This window comes from Schistocerca piceifrons, chromosome 3, assembly GCF_021461385.2.
Source record: "Schistocerca piceifrons isolate TAMUIC-IGC-003096 chromosome 3, iqSchPice1.1, whole genome shotgun sequence".
Taxonomy (NCBI): domain Eukaryota; kingdom Metazoa; phylum Arthropoda; class Insecta; order Orthoptera; family Acrididae; genus Schistocerca; species Schistocerca piceifrons.
In genome coordinates this window covers 685,649,284-685,670,044 of record NC_060140.1, presented here as the reverse complement: position 1 = coordinate 685,670,044, position 20,761 = coordinate 685,649,284, and positions in this window count along the sequence as shown.

Genomic DNA, 20,761 nt, shown 5'->3' with positions numbered 1-20,761 from the left:
GCACCATTTGACACTGTAGAACGCTTTTTCCTGGTCGACAAGTTCCATGAACATGTCTTGGTTTTTTTTTTTTTTTTTTTTTTTTTGTCTTCCTTCCAGTATCAACCGCTGCTGTCTGGTGCCTACACCTTCCGTAAAGCCAAACTGGTCGTCATCGAACACATCTTCAACTTTTTTTCCATTTTTCTATACATTATTCTCAGCAACTTGTATGCTGAGCTACGTCGCCTCCCTTTCCTTATACAAGCTGCCCGCCTCTTCCGCATGAGTTCGCGCCGCGGTGAAGAGTGTACTGTTCATTTCTGGCCGGTGGGGGGGGGGGGGATCGTGGTGGCGCCGTTGCGGTCGGGGAGGCGAGGTGTTGACGCAAGGAGTTGTGAGCTGGGACCGGTGGTGCTTGGGCAGCGACGTGGCAGGGTGGTCACGTGGCTCGAAACTGAGACGAGGCTGACTTTGGACAATAGGAAAATTGTGTGTGCAGTCTTTTTCTTAACGTACAGTTCACACAAGTCTTCCGGAATTTATTAATTTGCCATGTGGTAATCTAATTGGTGGTGGTAGTTGATTCGTCGCCGACGAATTAAGCCCTGTGTTACTTTTTCGCATAGTGTGAATTTTGGCCTTATAAACCCACTTTCTGTCTGGAAAGGTAAGTCGAACTTTTTGCAGAGAGCGCGTGGTTGTTCTGGCCGTGCAAAAGTCTTACTGCCCCGCCTGTCTAGGGCCCCATGCCTTTGTAAATCGGTGAGGAGCCAAGGTGAATTGCAAATTTCTGGCTGTTTAGGTTTCTTAGTCTATGCTCGGCAGTACTTATGGAATTATTTTTCTATTCCTCCATCTTTCGTGGCGCCCACAGTGTGTGTGAGTGTGTGTGTGTGTGTGTGTGTGTGTTACAACGTTTCTTCAGATTTAGCCATCTCGCTGAGCGATGTAACTGCACCAATGTTGAGTGTGCAGTGATGGCGCGGACCTAGATGCGCCTTTAGCCTGATCAGGCGTCACGGACACTGGCTTCTGGGTCCCTTGGACCGTTGCACCTTCACAGCTGTGTCTGTACACGCCTCTCCGGCGTATACCATCTCCTCAGAGGAGATCGCCGCTCGCTAAGTTATGTAACTGTAAACCTGTTAACTGTTTCATGTAACTGTTGTTTTTTCTAAAGGGCTAACCGTTCAGTGGAGATCGCCGCTCGCTAATTTACGTAATTGTAAAGTGACAGCATTCCTCTCCCCTTTCTTTTAGTGGCGGCTCGGGCTCTGTGGACCTTGCGCTTGGTTTGGCCACAGTCGGCTGTACTTCCTAGGCGTGGTGCCTAAATGCAAACAGATTGTTTTCAGTTATTCTTATTTGTCAAGTGTCACCCTGTTGGGTTCTATTTATTGTCTTTTCTGTTACCAGTCAAATGCCAAATCTTGTAAGAGGAGAAGCATATACACTCCTGGAAATTGAAATAAGAACACCGTGAATTCATTGTCCCAGGAAGGGGAAACTTTATTGACACATTCCTGGGGTCAGACACATCACATGATCACACTGACAGAACCACAGGCACATAGACACAGGCAACAGAGCATGCACAATGTCGGCACTAGTACAGTGTATATCCACCTTTCGCAGCAATGCAGGCTGCTATTCTCCCATGGAGACGATCGTAGAGATGCTGGATGTAGTCCTGTGGAACGGCTTGCCATGCCATTTCCACCTGGCGCCTCAGTTGGACCAGCGTTCGTGCTGGACGTGCAGACCGCGTGAGACGACGCTTCATCCAGTCCCAAACATGCTCAATGGGGGACAGATCCGGAGATCTTGCTGGCCAGGGTAGTTGACTTACACCTTCTAGAGCACGTTGGGTGGCACGGGATACATGCGGACGTGCATTGTCCTGTTGGAACAGCAAGTTCCCTTGCCGGTCTAGGAATGGTAGAACGATGGGTTCGATGACGGTTTGGATGTACCGTGCACTATTCAGCGTCCCCTCGACGATCATCAGTGGTGTACGGCCAGTGTAGGAGATCGCTCCCCACACCATGATGCCGGGTGTTGGCCCTGTGTGCCTCGGTCGTATGCAGTCCTGATTGTGGCGCTCACTTCCACGGCGCCAAACACGCATACGACCATCATTGGCACCAAGGCAGAAGCGACTCTCATCGCTGAAGACGACACGTCTCCATTCGTCCCTCCATTCACGCCTGTCGCGACACCACTGGAGGCGGGCTGCACGATGTTGGGGCGTGTGCGGAAGACGGCCTAACGGTGTGCGGGACCGTAGCCCAGCTTCATGGAGACGGTTGCGAATGGTCCTCGCCGATACCCCAGGAGCAACAGTGTCCCTAATTTGCTGGGAAGTGGCGGTGCGGTCCCCTACGGCACTGCGTAGGATCCTACGGTCTTGGCGTGCATCCGTGCGTCGCTGCGGTCCGGTCCCAGGTCGACGGGCACGTGCACCTTCCGCCGACCACTGGCGACAACATCGATGTACTGTGGAGACCTGACGCCCCACGTGTTGAGCAATTCGGCGGTACGTCCACCCGGCCTCCCGCATCCCCACTATACGCCCTCGCTCAAAGTCCGTCAACTGCACATACGGTTCATGTCCACGCTGTCGCGGCATGCTACCAGTGTTAAAGACTGCGATGGAGCTCCGTATGCCACGGCAAACTGGCTGACACTGACGGCGGCGGTGCACAAATGCTGCGCAGCTAGCGCCATTCGACGGCCAACACCGCGGTTCCTGGTGTGTCCGCTGTGCCTTGCGTGTGATCATTGCTTGTACAGCCCTCTCGCAGTGTCCGGAGCAAGTATGGTGGGTCTGACACACCAGTGTCAATGTGTTCTTTTTTCCATTTCCAGGAGTGTAGTATGCACTGCGCAGATTAAACCTCGTGCTTAAGGGATTTGTCTTTGCCGAACATTCTGGCCACGCGTTGTGAGCTGTGACCGGCCTTGCGTCGGGTAGAGTTCCTTTTTGCTTAAAGTGAAAAGAAGATCTTAAATTTGGTTCTTCACTCATTGAATTCTAAAGTTAGCTACGATGCCGGTATTTGTTTGTCGTTGGAGATATAATGGCAGCGCCTAGTCCTGGCATTTCATGTTTGTTGTTTTTTTTTAATTCCAAAATTCAGGCCGTTGTGGCTTTGCTTTATGGTTGTTTAACTATTGAGTCATCCCAGTGGGGCACCTTTGTAACATTGTCAAAGGTAATGGAAAATTGTGTTTACATACTTGCACCCACTACTGTTCTCCCAAGCTGTGGCCTTTCTTTGAATTATATACAATCTGTGGTTTAAATGAGAACATTTGGTGTTAATCTGACATTAAAGGTTTCCAGCTTACAACTTGTCTTTATAGAGTTAAAATTTGATAAATGGCCCTGTTAGTGACCAAACTGTTGTTCCTTTTTAAATTGTTGTTTAACGTGAATGTTGCTGATCTCTGAAATTACTTGGCTTAGTATGTACATATGGTGTTTTTAAAGGTAATACAATTCGTCAAATAGTGACTGATATGTACCAAAAACCCCTGGCTCAGTGCTTCCACGTGTTTTATTTTCTTTAAGCCGCACTCTAAAAGGTGGCATCTCTGTCGCCTGTGCTGTTAAGCTGATTGTGCCATAATTTTCTCGCACTTGTCAGCTTCTACATTCTATATTCCACAAACCACAGTGGGGTGCATCGCAGAGGGTACGTCACATTGTACCAGTTATTAGGGTTTCTTAATGTTCCCTTCACATATGGAAGGAGAAGAATGATTGATTGAATGCCTCTGTGCGTGCAGTAATTATTCGAATGTTATCCTCACGATCCTTATGTGAGTCATATGTAGGGGTTGTAGTGTATTCCTAGAGTAATCATTTAAAGCTGGTGCTTGAAACTTTGTTGATAAACTTTCTCGGGAAAGTTTTCATCTATCTTAAAGAGTCTTCGATTTCAATGCGTTCACTATCTCTGTGACACTCTCCCAAGGATTAAACAAATCTATCACTACTAATGCTGTCCTTCTCTGTATACGTTCAGTATCCCCTGTTAGTCCTATCTGGTAAGGGTGCCACACACTTTAACAATATTCTAGACTCCATCACACGAGTGTTTTGTAAGCATCCTCCTATGTAGACCCATTGCCTTTCCCCTGTACTCTACCAATATACCGAAGTCTGCCACATGCTTCACCCGCTTCACTTCACCTGTTTCACTTAATGTGATCATCCCATTTCATATCTCTACAAAGAGTTACAGCCAAGGAATTTCTGGGAGTTAGCCGATTCCAACAGTGACTCACTGATATTATAGAGAAGCGCAAAACTTTACATTTCAGTACATTGAAAGCAACTTCCCATTGTCTACACCACGGTGAAATCTTATCAAGATTTGACTGATAATTTATGCAGATTCATTATAGATAACTGCATCACCTGCCGAAAGCCTGATTTTACTTCTAATATTTCCGCAACGTCATTAGTATACAATATGACCAGCAAGGGTCCCAGCACACTTCCGTGGGGCACACCCCGAGTTACTTCTATATCTGACGATGACACATGTGTCCTCCCTACCAAAAAGTCTGCAATCCAGACACAAATTTCACTTGATACCAAATATGATCGTACTTTTGACAACAAGTGTAGGTCCAGTTCTGAGTCAAATGCTTTTCGGGAATCAAGAAATAGTGTATGTACTTGGTTGCCTTGATCCAAAGCTTTCAGCATGTCATGTGTGTTGTGTTTCACATGAGAAATCTTTTCGAAATCCAAGTTGGTTGACTTTGTGGAGGTTATTCTGTTCAAGATACCTCTTGCAGTCTTCGGAATTGTGTGGATGATATTTTTTCCTAAAGTCAGTTGGTACATTGCCTGACTCCTACATTCTACACACCAACATGAATAGTCATTTTGTTGACGATTCCCCAATGATTTTAGAAATTCTGATAGACCATTATCTATCCTTCTACCTCATTTGACCTTCAGTCTTCCAAAGGTCTTTTAAATTTTGATTCTGGTACTGGATCACCTACTTCTTCCATATAAACTCCTGATTCTTTTTATATCGCATCAGAAAATCTATCTTCTCATAGAGGCCTTCGATGTACTCTTCCCACCTATCCGTTCTCTCCTCTGCAATTAGCAATGGAATTCCCGTTGCACCCTTAATGTTACCACACTCTGCTTTTAATTTCACGGAATGCTGTCCTGACTTTTCTGTAACTGAACACATAAGTAAATCAATGTCTTACGGAAGATTATATCCAAATTTGACATCGAAGTTGTGGTCGTTCAGAAAGCTCACAGTGGAAATGAGGGTCAAGTGAATGAGGGAGGAAACGTACCATCGCGAATATAGAGTGGCAACTTAGGTATTAATTCAGAAATGAATGCACATCTATGCTCTGTACCTGATCCCATCGACATTCAGCTATTAATATACACAAACCTTCACCTATATCTTGTCTTCCACAGGTCATTCCGTTATCATAACCTCCCGTCATCTATCTTGGTGATTTTAACGGTCACCACACTCAGTGGAAGTATAATGAAAATGATGAAATTGGTAAAGTCGTAAATTTGGAAGAAGACAATTATTTACAGTTGGTGTTCCCACACAGCCAAATGTGTTGGCTGGATTCCCTCAAAATTAAATAACTATGAGAGGTTTATCGGAGCTACGATAAGAGCAGTAAACAAGACAATCCCTAGAGGCTGCCGCGAGCATTATGTTCAGTGTGGGAATGAAACTAACGAGGAACAGTTTTACGAGCTTCTAAAAACTAGGATCTGGAAACATCGGATAACCTGGTTCATGACACTGATGGAGCAAGATGAGATGAACTAGGTGAATAGAGACTGTTGAGTAATTCAATTTTCAAAGTAGAGATACATAAACATTACTAAAGAAGTTACATGGAACACAAAATAATGGGCAATACTTATATATCAGTAATACAAACGCGTCACGTCTGCAGTCTACATAGAGGGCAACAAGGGATAAAGCTCATACAAGATACGTCAGACGCAAATTTACATTGATCAAAATGAACATTAATGAATAGTCACACTTTTCAAGTATTTTCTCTGCATTAAAAATTTCTGTCACTCTTAAAACCTGAAAAGGCACTGGTAAATGATAGAATCCATCCAGAATTTCTTCTTGACTGTGGGAGCTATGCAAAAAGATGACTTGCAGTTTTTTTCTATTACATCCATACAAAAAATAAAGCTAAGAAAATTCATACTTATACTTAAATGTGGCAATTCATCAGACCAGCCAAATAACTATCGCTGATTCACACTATCGAGAACCATTTATAAATTCTTTGAAAGTTAGTCCATTGATCTTTCAGAAACTTTTTAAAGCAGACACCAAATGAAGCAGAAAACAATAGTTGCTTTCGTTGACTTAAGTGCACCATAAGATACAGTTTGCAGGCATGGGCTGTTTATAAGTTAGTACAAGTTATTCCACGCAGACTGACAAGGTAACCAACTGACAACATGTTAGCTGGAAGGAAATTTATTATAACTATAAGAGAAAACACTAACTGTTGAAAGGTATTGAGCTATACCTTACCAAAGGGATCTGTCCCCCCTCCTCTCATGTATAATTTACATATATCTTACATTCTTCCAACAAAGTTCAGAAAGTTTGGCTATGCGAATGACTGGGCAACACAAAACGTTCGCAACAACTGAATAAATCCTAAATTCTGATCTAGACATCTTAAGCCAATTCTTCCGTAGATAGACGTCTCAATCTAACTTGAGTGAAAGAGAAGCTGCATGTTTTCATTTGTCCAATAAAATAGCGCATAGAAGCTTTGATGTCTATTTAGAGGGAGACAAGAACTGCTGCCATATGTGCAATGCTGGAGAACAGAATAGAAGTTTTGATATTTCGTAGTTTAGCAATCCATACATATTATAGAAATGGGTGCATTTGTGTGTGTGTGTGTGTGTGTGTGTGTGTGTGTGTGGTCTACGTATCTTCCTAAACCAGTTGACCGATTTTAACCAACGTTGGTATATACATCCCTTACTGTTAGGCAACAATCGCTGGGGGTGTAAGAGCCACCTACATATCACAGTTCAGGATGTATCACATCTTGTTAACTGATTATTGATTGATTTGAAGAATATAAGGTGAAATATGGGTCAATAAGTACTCTAAGAAAAACCTATTTCTCAGAGTTTTAACTGCATAGCATTTGTGAAAATGCTTTTGTTGTTTAATATGCCCTACGATTCAGCGTAATGAATACAACGCTTAAGAATCCATACTTCCATACTTCCGTACAGGCCCAATGCATTTTAGCCGCTGACATCAGGCTATCTATAGCTACTGAAATGCTTGAATATTCACAATAACCGTGTCATTTACATTCTGGTAGGCTTTTTGTGAGGCTGAATTTGATTGTGATTCATAAACACCAATACAGTTATGATCTTTTCCGTGCTAGGCATGTTGCAAACAATCGTGAAATTGTTTACTCTCTTTCCTGACACGTTTTCAATTCGGTACCCGGTCGATTAATTTTTTTCTCCTTATATACACGAGTGAATTGTGAGCGACATGTATTTTGTCAGCTACTCCTATCGTTTCAAAATTGGTGCTTTTTTTTTTACCTCCTTGAGAGAACTTTTGATGACTGTGCATACTTGCGGATAGTAAGTTTCGGCATTAGTATCTCTCTCTGGATGTTTAACTGGGGGTAACACCGCGGGGCGCAGCTAGTAGTTAATACTAAAAACAATTCAACAGCCCAGATCGCATAAAATATTCCTTTATTTAAGACAAACGGTGTCAACAGACCTCGCTGTCATCTTCAGATCTTGAAAACCTTTTAACTGTGAAACGTGTTCATTTTACACGAACCTCACATCAAGATGTTAGGTGGGTAGAAATCAGCATTTTATAAAACGTTTGTCATGCCTTTTGCACAAGTTGTTTTCTGTTTTCAAAAAATTTATAGATGTCAAACCTTTCATGATGTGTTGATTTTTATCCACTTGAGATCTTGAGGTGAGGTTCACAGTAAAATGAACATGTTGAAAAATGAAAATGTTTACAACTGAAAGTTTTTTGAGACCTGAAGTTGGCAGCAAAGTCTGTTGAAACCGGTTGTCTTCAATAAAGCAATATGCAATATTACCTGTGGATGGTTTTTAGCAATTACAAGAGATCGCCCTCCAGTACTCTCAAAATGAGAAAATTGAACAGTAGTTAAGAAAAGCCACACTCATTGCATTGTAATTCCTGTTAACTTCATTTTCCATTGTTCTGGAATTTTATCGTAGACAGATTTACATCACGAAATTACGTGCAAAGCATTATGTACATTTTAATTCCGTCTGATTAAGCTTAGCATCTGAGATTGCTTGTTTGTTTAACGAAAATCACCCGTGACGATTGCTCAATTTCTCTACATTTTTGCGGCCAGGTGATACGAAATGGAGATATGGCTATAGTCCACAGCGCCTAAAACCCCAGCAAAACGTGCTGTTTGATGCAAACCACGCCGTGTTGCCCTTTTGTCACTTTCTTCAATAGGAATTTTCGCCAGCCAAAGGTAATCTTACTTCTTCGCGATGTAATCTGTGATTAACGTCTATACAACGCAGCTTTTCGGATTAAGCTTGATCTGAGGTCATTTTCTGTATTAATCCAAGGTCAAATGGTTTGTGCTATCGGCTGCTATAGTATGCCACATGATAAACAAAATGAATTTGCTTGCGGCAGTAATGTATGCACAGACAAACTTGACATAGATGTACGGTTGAACGGGGAGTAGTGCCGTAAGCTTCTTAGCACACATCTGTCATAAACCCACTATTTTCAGAAGAGGAATAAACCCTTCTGGCCGTTTCTTTACTTTTGTCCTTTGGCGCGCTTGGAGGAAGACCGACTGGAAGGAAGAGTTGTTAAAATTTACTGTTTGAGTTGGAGATGGCGCGTCGGAATCAGAGAGAGCTCCCGGCAGCTGCGACCGAAGTAAACTGTCGTTGGAGCCCGCCACAAAGGAAATAAGCCGGCGACTAATACGGCGTGTCCTGGACGGAAGCAATTTGCGGAGCCGCCCCTCAGCCAGCCCTGCGGCACTCTGTGCCCGAGGACCGAGGACTACCTGCTGCGGCCAAATGGCCGGCGCCGCTCTGCCATCTCAGCGGGCGGCCGCAGGACGCACGCCCCTCACCCCACTACCCATCCAACTGGCCAAGCTGCAAGGGTCCTGCGCCACAACGTCGCCACTAGCATTGCTCTTCTGGGACACAGTGGAAGTCGCCACCCGCCACGGTTACCCACGTGCACGCACTAGACATGGGAATGAAGCCTTCCAAGTGCGGCACGGGCAAGGAAAGTATTTGTGGCCTTACGTCTCGTCTGTGCTAGTAAATAAAAGGCAGTTAGTTTTTTGCCATAGGCGCATATGCGTTTCGCTTCTATTATTTATGAAGAATCTTCAGTGGCCTATAATATATGTTTCTTATATTTATACAGGGTGTTACAAAAAGGTACGGCCAAACTTTCAGGAAACATTCCTCACACACATATAAAGAAAAGATGTTATGTGGACATGTGTCCGGAAACGCTTAATTTCCATCTTAGACCTCATTTTAGTTTCGTCAGTATGTACTGTACTTCCTCGATTCACCGCCAGTTGGCCCAACTGAAGGAAGGTAATGTTGACTTCGGTGCTTGTGTTGACATGCGACTCATTGCTCTACAGTACTAGCATCAAGCACATCAGTACGTAGCATCAACAGGTTAGTGTTCATCACGAACGTGGTTTTGGAGTCAGTGCAATGTTTACAAATGCGGAGTTGACAGATGCCCATTTGATGTATGGATTAGCACGGGGCAATAGCCGTGGCGCGGTACGTTTGTATCGAGACAGATTTCCAGAACGAAGGTGTCCCGACAGGAAGACGTTCGAAGCAATTGATCGGCTTTTTTGGGGAGCACGGAACATTCCAGCCTATGACTCGCGACTCGGGAAGACTTAGAACGACGAGGACACCTGGAATGCACGAGGCAATTCTTCGTGCAGTTGTCGACAACCCTAATGTCAGCGTCTGAGAAGTTGCTGCTGTACAAGGTAACGTTGACCACGTCACTGTATGGAGAGTGCTACGGGAGAACCAGTTGTTTCCGTACCACGTACAGCGTGTGCAGGCACTATCAGCAGCTGATTGGCCTCCACGGCTACACTTCTGCGAATGGTTCATCCAACAATGTGTCAATCCTCGTTTCGGTGGAAATGTTCTCTTTATGGATGAGGCTTCATTCCAACGTTATCAAATTGTAAATTTTCACAATCAACATGTGTGGGCCGACGAGAATCCGCACGCAATTGTGTAATCACGTCATCAACACAGATTTTCTGTTAACGTTTGGGCAGGCATTGTTGGTGACGTCTTGATTGGGCCCCATGTTCTTCCACCTACGCTCAATGGAGCACGTTATCATGATTTCATACGTGATATTCTACCTGTACTGCTAGAACATGTGCCTTTACAAGTACGACACAACATGTGGTTCATACACGATGGAGCTCCTGCACATTTCAGTCGAAGTGTTCGTACACTTCTCAACAACAGATTCGGCGACCGATGGATTGTTAGAGGCGGACCAATTCCATGGCCTCCACGCTCTCCTGACCTCAACCCTCTTGACTTTCATTTATGGGGGCATTTGAAAGCTCTTGTCTACGCAACCCCGGCACCAAATGTAGAGACTCTTCGTGCTCGTATTGTGGACGGCTGTGATACAATACGCCATTCTCCAGGGCTGCATCGGCGCATCAGGGATTCCATGCGACGGAGGGTGGATGCATGTATCATCGCTAACGGAGGACATTTTGAACATTTCCTGTAACAAAGTGTTTGAAGTCACGCTGGTACGTTCTGTTACTGTGTGTTTCCATTCCATGATTAATGTGATTTGAAGAGAAGTAATAAAATAGCTCTAACATGGAAAGTAAGCGTTTCCGGACACATGTCCACATAACATATTTTCTTTCTTTGTGTGTGAGGAATGTTTCCTGAAAGTTTGGCCGTACCTTTTTGTAACTCCCTGTATATGTAAGTAAAATAAATGTATCATGTAGTAGTTACAAGTATGTTACTGGTACGTACTACTGAAGTAATGTCACCGGTGAGTGAAAGGACCGAGCAAAATAAGGGCTGAACATCATTCGTATCTAGAATTTTATTAATACTCCTCTAAAAAAGTAACTTTACCAATTAGATCAACAGGCCCTTGAGATATTAAGACAAAACCATCTAATCAGATGAGACAGTTTAAGAAAAAATTCTGAAAATAGATAGAACAGTGCCTTCAGAGGTTCTTAAGGTTGAAATACTAATCTCAATAATTCCCAGATAACAGTGTTTTACAACAACTCTAACAATACAAAACACTCTTCAAAACAGGCAGGCAAACTCAAGTGGCAGTCTCTGCAAGAGAGGCGCTCTGCATCGCGGTGTAGCTTGCTGTCCAGGTTTCGAGAGGGTGCGTTTCTGGATGAGGTATCGAATATATTTCTTCCCCCTACTTATACCTCCCGAGGAGATAAAGAATGTAAAATTAGAGAGATTCGAGCGCGCACTGAGGCTTTCCGACAGTCGTTCTTCCCGCGAACCATACGTGACTGGAACAGGAAAGGGAGGTAATGACAGTGGCACGTAAAGTGCCCTCCACCACACACCGTTTGGTGGCTTGCGGAGTATAAATGTAGATGTAGATGTAAGAAACATCTTTAGAATGTGTTTGACTAAACTACAACAAATAATTCAGGTTTACTTAAGGGAATACATTAAAAGGAAAGGAAAACAATTAAAGCTGCTTGATATGAAACCACAACAGATCGGACGAACGGGTCCGAAAGTACTTACGACAGGCCCATATGCTGCTTCACCATATTCCTCCTTTTCTAAGGAACCAATTGGTGACGCCCCAAAGCTTAAACGTGCAATGATAGCCTGATGAACAGAGAAATAACTTTTAAGTAAAACAAATAAAAGCTTAAGTCATCGATTACAGTCTGGCAGCGTAGTCACAGCAGTTGTCATAAGTCTTTAAGAGACAATAAGGTACCTGGCCAAGGTAATTCAGCCCCTCACTTATACCTGATAGTAGAGAAGTTCAGTGGCCAACCGAAATTCAGCATCGAATCTCACCATGAGGAGGAAACAGTAAACACTTAACCGTCGCGTGGGACGGAAAACAGGTGGAAGGAATATACGAACGGTTGGCTTATGAACCTCATCTAAGCTAAACGCAATCTTTCCTTGGAAGTACAACCCACGGAAATACATCCGAAAAGATTTGCTCCCGTAAGATGCACAAGCTTGTCGGTTCTAAAGAACTAAAGGAATCGAGTTATCGATTTAGTGCACAACGTATCAAGTAAAAAAAAGAAAAAATAATGAAAGTAATAAAAAATGGACGCCACGAGTAATAGCACGTTGAACATAAGAAAATTTGCATAACTCCAAGCAGTCCAAAAGTCCAATTATTTAAAACATACAATCAAATAACAGCTTTGACAATTACCAAATTGAAGTTAATGTGTTTTGATACGAGCGACACGCTCCTCGAATCGCCTGGCCAGACGTAGGAATAGGGATTAACAACAACAACAATAGGAGGCTGAATCGAGTCCGATACAGAAGCAGCAAGACACAAACACACGCAGGAAGCGAACCAGTCACAATTACAATCTCACAGCGGGGAGCATGATCAGTCTTTACGGACGCCGCTTAGTCTCTGAACCGAAGCATCGAACTGAAAGTAGCTCACCGAGCATCCAAACCCGCTGTGCGGAGACAAACAGCGGAAAAACTGGGAGCCGTCAATAGTTGTGTGGGTGACGACGACCCAGCTCTCGCCTCCATACGTGGTCGGCCAAAGGAATAATGTGTCCACTCCAGTTTACGGTGCACGTCGCTCGTGTCTAGAAGATGCCCAGCCAGACAAACTTGGAAGTCACACGTGTGTTAGAACAAACAGCGAGCTCGTTGCTTTGCAGACCTCGGCTGTTTGTGCTGCACCCCTCACTGCCTCTGCCGGAAAACGGCTTCAATCCTAGACGCGACAAACGCGCCGCGCATTCTTCGCGCCAAAGATGGTGTTCCAGGAGACATAACGCGAGCTATCTATCACGGAACGGTTGAGTTACGTTTCCTCATGTTTTTCCCTTATTTTTCATATTATGAACAACATTTGCAGCATAAGTTTAGTGAGATTAAATTATCGTTTGGTTTTACGATTTCCAATGTTGCTACACCACGTGTATGATCCTGGAGATGTGTTCATTCAGTCCCCATACTTCAGCACGCCTATTTACAGGGTTTTTACACCCACATTTATTACGAATTATCACTTGTAGTTTTCGTTGTGTGATCAACATGAGCGTGTTTACAGAGTTTGGTGTTGGCAGCTATCACTGAGTGTTTACCTTTCATCTTTTGTTTGTGTTGTGTATGTGGTTGGCCATACTCGTTTTTTGTATGTGTGCATGCGTGCGTGTGTGTGTGTGTGTGTGTGTGTGTGTGTGTGTGTGTGTGTGTGTGTGTGCGTGTGTGTGTGAGTGAGAGAGAGAGAGAGAGAGAGAGAGAGAGAGAGTGAGAGAGAGACAGACAGACAGACAGGGACGGATGGAGGAAGAAATAGGGAGAGAAGGGGCTAGGGGAATATTCATTAATCATTTATTCTGTTTGTGCTTCAGTTACCTTTATTATTTTAGTGGCTATATTAAAGTTTTCCTGTATCTAGGAGTTTTTTTGTTGTGGTGGTTCACTCTGATAATTTTTATGTTTTGTACCATGTGAATAATGCCAAACTATAATTTAACCTCCAAAGGCTTGTGCTATGGAGTTGGTTTTAGTGTGAAAAACAAGAGAAAACATAAGAAATCGTGTGATAGTAACACATTTGTAATTACTACATAAAACATTTATCACATCCTTATCAAGAAACACGCCTTACAGGCCACTGAAGTTGCTTCACAAATAAAAGAAGCAAAACGCGTATGGCAAAAAAAAATAAACTGTCATGTAGCTGCAAAGACGGAACACATCTCCATCAATTTTGAAGCAACTAAGGAACAACAGAAACCGGAAGGAACGACGAATGCAAGTGTGTTCGTGGCGATAAGGGCAAGTCCTTAGTTTGTTGTGTGTCAGACCATAGGACAAAAAGCTGTTCCCACGGGTAACACAGTTGATCAACGGGCCACTAACTAGGAAATAATACCAAGCTTTTTTAAGGTTGCGTACTTAAGTCGGTTGTACAGGCAGACGAATCGACTTGAAATTCATGTGACATAGTAAGGTCTACCGCCATCTGGAGCTGCAAGAAATTGAAGCTTCTAAGTCAAAGCAATCAAAATATACGACCATTTACGTTGCATATTTTGATACTCTCAAACTCACAGATCATAACCTATAGGGTACGTCCCATCGACCTATAACCGTGAAATTTTGCAAGAAGCAAGGATTGACAGTACAAGTAAAGGAAAAAATTTGAAAAGTGCTAATTCGTAAATACAACATACGACTTTTTTTCTCATATATAGACCGACTGTCTGTCTGTCCATCTGTTAAGATCTCTTTTTTCTCAGAAACCGGTTGACGTATCGAGTTGAAATGTAAGTCACTTACTAAAGTCTACGGTTCCTTGGCGGCGTATAAAACTTAAGTTTCTAAACAATCAAAAGATACGGCCATTTGTCTCACATATTTTGATACTCGCAAACTCATTCGTTAGAACCTGTATGATACTTCCCATTGACCTAGATGTTTGAAATTAAGGATGAATCAATGTTTTACAGTACAAGTAAAGGAAAAAATCAGGCAGTCGTAAATTTCTGATTATATCATAGGAAAAAAATTGTCATTTGTTACTCGACTTCAAAACTAAAATTGAAACACTGTTTACACGAAACACTCAGAGATAAAGTGTAGTAAATAAAATAATCAACATCAGTATTTCTATCACAGACTGTTATTAGGCCTAGAAATCAAACTGAAAAATACATTTAGTGATATTAATGCTCCTTTTCTGGTACATGCGAGGAGGAAACAAACATCTTTAATCTCTGCAAGGTGGCTGGACTATTCTTATCTTTGGAAAACGGATGCTGGTAATTGGTGGTAGCATGATAATGTGATCGTCACCCCATACTGAGGGGTCCCTACTTCAGGGGCAAGTATACATTCAGGGGAAAACATAATGTTCTCTTTTGACTGACGGGTCGTTAACCTACTACTGTGCTAACAGTGTTATGACCCCCTGAAGATAATAGTTCCTTTTGATTCAGCGGTCCTTAGCCTATTGTTCCCCCAACCACCTCCCTTCCCCCTCACCCTCCTCCACCCCCATCCGAATGGGAAATACCCTCGCCATTACAAGCACTCTTCTGCTACCAGTTTGACTCACTAATTAATTAGATCGATCAGTTAATTAATCCACCCCACCCCCCCACCCCCCGTTTTGAAAACCCCCAACCCTCTCCTCCCCTCCCCAGCCCGGAAATTGGCAGAAAAAAGACTCAGTTGACTGCGTATTCGGAGGGAAATCGACTGAAATGTATGGAACATTGCTTAAACAATTTAGACAATGTGTGAAATATTGTTTATTTAAACAATTTGCGTGATACAAAGTGATGCATAGAAATTTTAGGAACTGCAATGCTTTTTCATTCTGATGGCATAAGGAAACATGTAATTACACTATCATAGACCACTTAAACATAACTGAAAAACTTTCTCCCATGTCGCCATGTGTGCAACTGCTCAGAGTTTGGACGCACCAGAGGGATTGTAAGACGTGTAAATTTCTATTGTCTATTGCCAAACCACAATTTATGAAAGATGTTTACATTTTATTAATAAGATTAAGCAGGAATAATTAATATTTGTCATTTTGGGAAAACCTGTGGTAGCAGGGAATGTCTGCACCAAAGTATTGTTGGCGGGAGAGACCACACATTGATATAATTTTACAAAGGGCGGGAGAGACCGCGTATGGATACATTTTAAGAAAAGAGCTGGAAAGACCGCGCATTGATACATTTTGTAATGGTAGCAGGGATTGTCTGCACCAGAAAGCATTGTTGGCGGGAGAGACCGCACTTTAGTGTACGTAGGAAGTCAGTAGTAAGCGAGATGTGAAGTGAGTCGGTAGCAGGTCTGAAGCAAGAGGTTGAGACGAGCGGTGTGCCTGCCAGCCACCAGCTATGATTTACAAGAGATTATAAACGGATGTACAGAGACATCAGCTAACTATTATCATAAGAGGAGCTAATATTATTGAATTATTATTTTTTTTTGAGAACCTCAAGACTACTGAAGGTATGTTTGCGTAATGCTAGTTGTAAGGTTAGTGTAAAAAGGAAGTCCTATTTGAACGTTTGTAAAATCATTTAATTACCAACAGTAAATATTTGAAGAATCGTTTTCAGAATATAATTAATTTTTTGCCAGCAACATTGCATTACTGATTATAATCCATCCCAAAAACCATCAACGTAAAACATTACAAAATTTTATTGTTGTCAATTACGTAACTTCAGTCAAATTAATTAAAGAATAACGTCAGCTTTGCTATTAAAGAATAACGTCAGCTTTGGTAATAAATACAGCCACTTATTATGACAGCCCTGCAGCAGCTAATAGAGTATAGTGAAACAGCGTAATTATATTCATGTCGCAGTTCGATGTAGCAGTCAGGTGGCGATCCACTAACAGCAAAAAAGGTAAGGAACAGTTTTGGGTTATTTCAGGTAACGGCTGAGGGCCACAACGACGACATATTCTATGTATCGTCGAAATAATCAGCTAATAACTTTTAATAAGCAGCATTTAAATTTGTATGCGAAGATTGCACTTATTATTATTGAGAAAGAGAATTAATTTGAAAGGGAAGATTTCATTTGTTATCATTAAGCAAGATATAGAAATCCTAAGAGAAGGTTTCATAGGTTATTGTAGAAGGGAATGTTAGGTAACAAAAGAGATATAGAGGAGACGGGAAGGTTTCAGGATTTTGGAAACACCAGCTGGCTCGCCACACCGCTATCGGCTCTCAGCTGCTGTCTCAATTGGTCTGTATGCGTGAACCAACAGATACCAGCGCACACCTGAGACGCTTTCCTTCCAAAACAAATACCTTATTGTGAATCGATCCTCATATACTGCTGAAGTTAGTAAATAATTAACTTCTGGTCACAAGATCATGATGTAGGGAATATAAGGGGGACGCAGCAGCTATTGCACTAATACACAAATTAACGATGTCACAAAACTGTCTCAAAATATATTTAAAAAAGATGGTTGCATACAGAGAGAGAGAGAGAGCTGCAGTTTGCTTTGCTGATGAGTTAGGCACTATCGTGGGAAACTGACACAGTCTTCCTGGCGCACTTCGTAGTGGTGAATTTCACGAACTGCTTCAGGAGTTATTACGTCTGGCGCGGAATATCACATCCTGAAAATGTCACAAACGTTGATTAAGAAAATGTGACAGTGGAAATATTAATTAAATCGTTAATATAGCGTTCAAACAATTTTCTTCCCACAGTCTAAAAATACTCGAAATAAAGAAAGATCGACACTGCACAGTAGTTTGCGTACATAAACAAGTTTTTTTTTGTTTTTGACGAGAACTTCATTAAATAGTCGAAAGCGATTATTATTATTCGTCACAATTGAAAGTGGTGATATGTGAAATAATAATAGGAAATTGAAATTTCGAAGTGAATTTATACCATCATGATTATAGAGTTCCCGACCACTATAGGCTTCTAAGTGTAATTTCTTTTTAAAAGCGCTATTGAATACCTAAGTTGACTTTCTCTCCGCTACACCAGGACGAAGAATGAGGGAGGAAAGGGTCGGTTAGTAGCGACAACAGCAACAAATACCTATGCAAGACGGAGTCCATTGTGATACACTGAAAAGCACTAATCACGACACACACTTAAACCGCAATCGAAACCGTAATAATAAGTCGTCGTGGCTAGGTGTCAGAAATCTCTTCAATCGGAAATTTCACGTCGCGATTGGCTTTTTAAAACACTATAGAATTACTAAACTGGGTCTCTCCTCTACATTTGGTAGAATAAAGGTCTACTGCGTGATTGGATAGAGACAAGAACTAATATTATTGCAAGACAGAGTGCAATGTGATGTGCTGAGAAGCACTAAACACGACACACTTAAACCACGATCCAGTCCGTAGTAATAAGGTGTCACGACCAGATGTTAGAGATTGCTATCATCCGGGAATTTCGCGTCGCAACTAGGTTTTTAAGGTACTATAGAATTCCTAAATTGGTGCCCTTCACCACATTCGGAAGAAGGGAGGGTCTACTGCGTGATAGGATAGAGACAACAGCAAATACAAGACATAGTAGATTGCAAGACATAGTAGATTGCAATGCATTGACAAGCACTAAACCATGACACACTTAAACCCTGATTCAGTCCATAGCAGTATCTGCATGGCTAGATGTCGGAGATCGCTGAAACACTCACACATCCTCTACGCTTACGTCCTGATGTCGACGGTCAGAGGGCGGTGGAAACTACAGCCGCGGCCGCAGCCACAGTCCTAGACAGGTGTTTATGCCAGAGTGCACCACCACCGTCAGGCGATGATTGTAGTGGTAGGAATTCGGATGTTATCAATACGTCCAGAGCAAAACATGCGCCCATATGGAGCCTTCTGTCAAGCAAGACACACAAGTCCACTTCTGTCGCGCACACACTGCACACTGGCCATTTCGCCAGACCTTCCTGCCGTGGGCAAGGTCAGACAGGTCGGCGCATTCTTTGCAGCTATCACAGTCTGCGCTAATCCGAAACTACCGGTCGCTAAACCCTCTGGAGCATCCTTGCGGCCAGCCGCAGTGCACTCCGAAACATGCAGCTGCAGCTTGGGCACAGACACTAGTTATAAAAAGTTAAATCCCGACATATACTCCCACCAGGTTAAAAAATCCACTTCACCCAAGACGAGGCAGCGATGTTGTTGACCATGCACCTCGAATTTCTCATGTGAAATGTAGGTTTCCCCCTTTTATAAAAGTCAGTTTCGAAGACAGACGAAATCGAGGCATACACGCTTTTCCACATAGCTGCAGTATCGTTACTTATTGTGTAAATCCTATAACAGTACGGCCTAGGATAGCTTCCTATAAGTATTTTCTCATCTGGTAGGGAAAAAAATATTTTCTTATCTGTTACGTCGCGCATCACAGGACTAAAATATTAAAGTAATTTTTGGTCCTGACACAGTGCTAAGATCTACCTCTGTCACAGGACCCCTCCTCTCTTTCCAACTTCCTGAAAGTAACGAAATGCCTCGCCACATGTGAAGTCTCTTAAGGTAACAGCACAGAGAAGTTGCAAATATCAGGTTTATACTATATAAGATTTTAAAAATTCGGTAACGTATGTGATTTTATTACGATGGATCACTCTCTGTCTAGGTGGGACATTGAAATATCATTAAAATATATCGCCACGACGAAGAAAACGCCCAATTACTTTTCCCAGTCCAGAATCATTTCCGTGGAGCGCTAATCACTGCTTCCACCCCCAGGTGACATGTCAAATTGATAGGATGACTTATAAATTAATCGTAACAGTACCTTTCCATGACTAGTAATTTTTCTTTTTCCGCAGTCTTATTACACTCACCAGGTAGTTCAGATGGCAGTCCCTGGAGGGAAGAAGATGTTCTTCTCGAGGAACACTATTGAGAACCAACATTTTAAGCTGACCACAGAAAGATTCTATAGCCAACCGGCAACATAAATTTCACGTAAAGACCGCGCTATTAAAAACATGATCAGAATGACTGTGGTACCATCATCCTTATAAACCATTCTATTGATTCTGTAGGAAAACACAAGAGCCGCTAATAGCGTTGTACTTTCTGGTAGAAATGCGGTTTGCGATTTGGAATCAAGTGTCTCCATTCAACAGCATACTTGCGTTGGTTCCTATGGAGACGACTTTTGATGATTACAGTCATTGGTGAAACATGTTAATGCCAGTCTCATATTTCGTAACAATTCACCTATCTCTATCCTATCAGTTACAGCAAAAATACTAACGCAGTTTTTTAGACATTCCCTCCGCTTCTTGTAACTGCTCCTCAGTCTCTGCCCTGCCCTCCTTGCAGCTTCGACCATGTGGTCATCCCATTATAGGTAGGAACTGAACGGAAGTCGGAGAGCGCTATATCTAATATGTTCTGCATCCTGTGTAGAATCAGGATGAGCGAAGTTAATGCAACAGAAACATCTATTTTGATCTCTCGGCGGAAATGGGTGCGTGTTGTAATAGCTCTGCCAACCATGTACAACACGTAAGGCCAGCACGAGATGATGCTTTGTTTCTTCTGCAACACGACGTAGTAGGAAACACAGTAGGAAATAAATATATATATATATATATATATATATATATATATATATATATATATATATATATACTCTTGGAAATTGAAATAAGAACACCGTGAATTCATTGTCCCGGGAACTGGAAACTTTATTGACACATTCCTGGGGTCAGATACATCACATGATCACACTGACAGAACCACAGGCACATAGACACAGGCAACAGAGCATGCACAATGTCGGCACTAGTACAGTGTATATCCACCTTTCGCAGCAATGCAGGCTGCTATTCTCCCATGGAGACGATCGTAGAGATGCTGGATGTAGTCCTGTGGAACGGCTTGCCATGCCATTTCCACCTGGC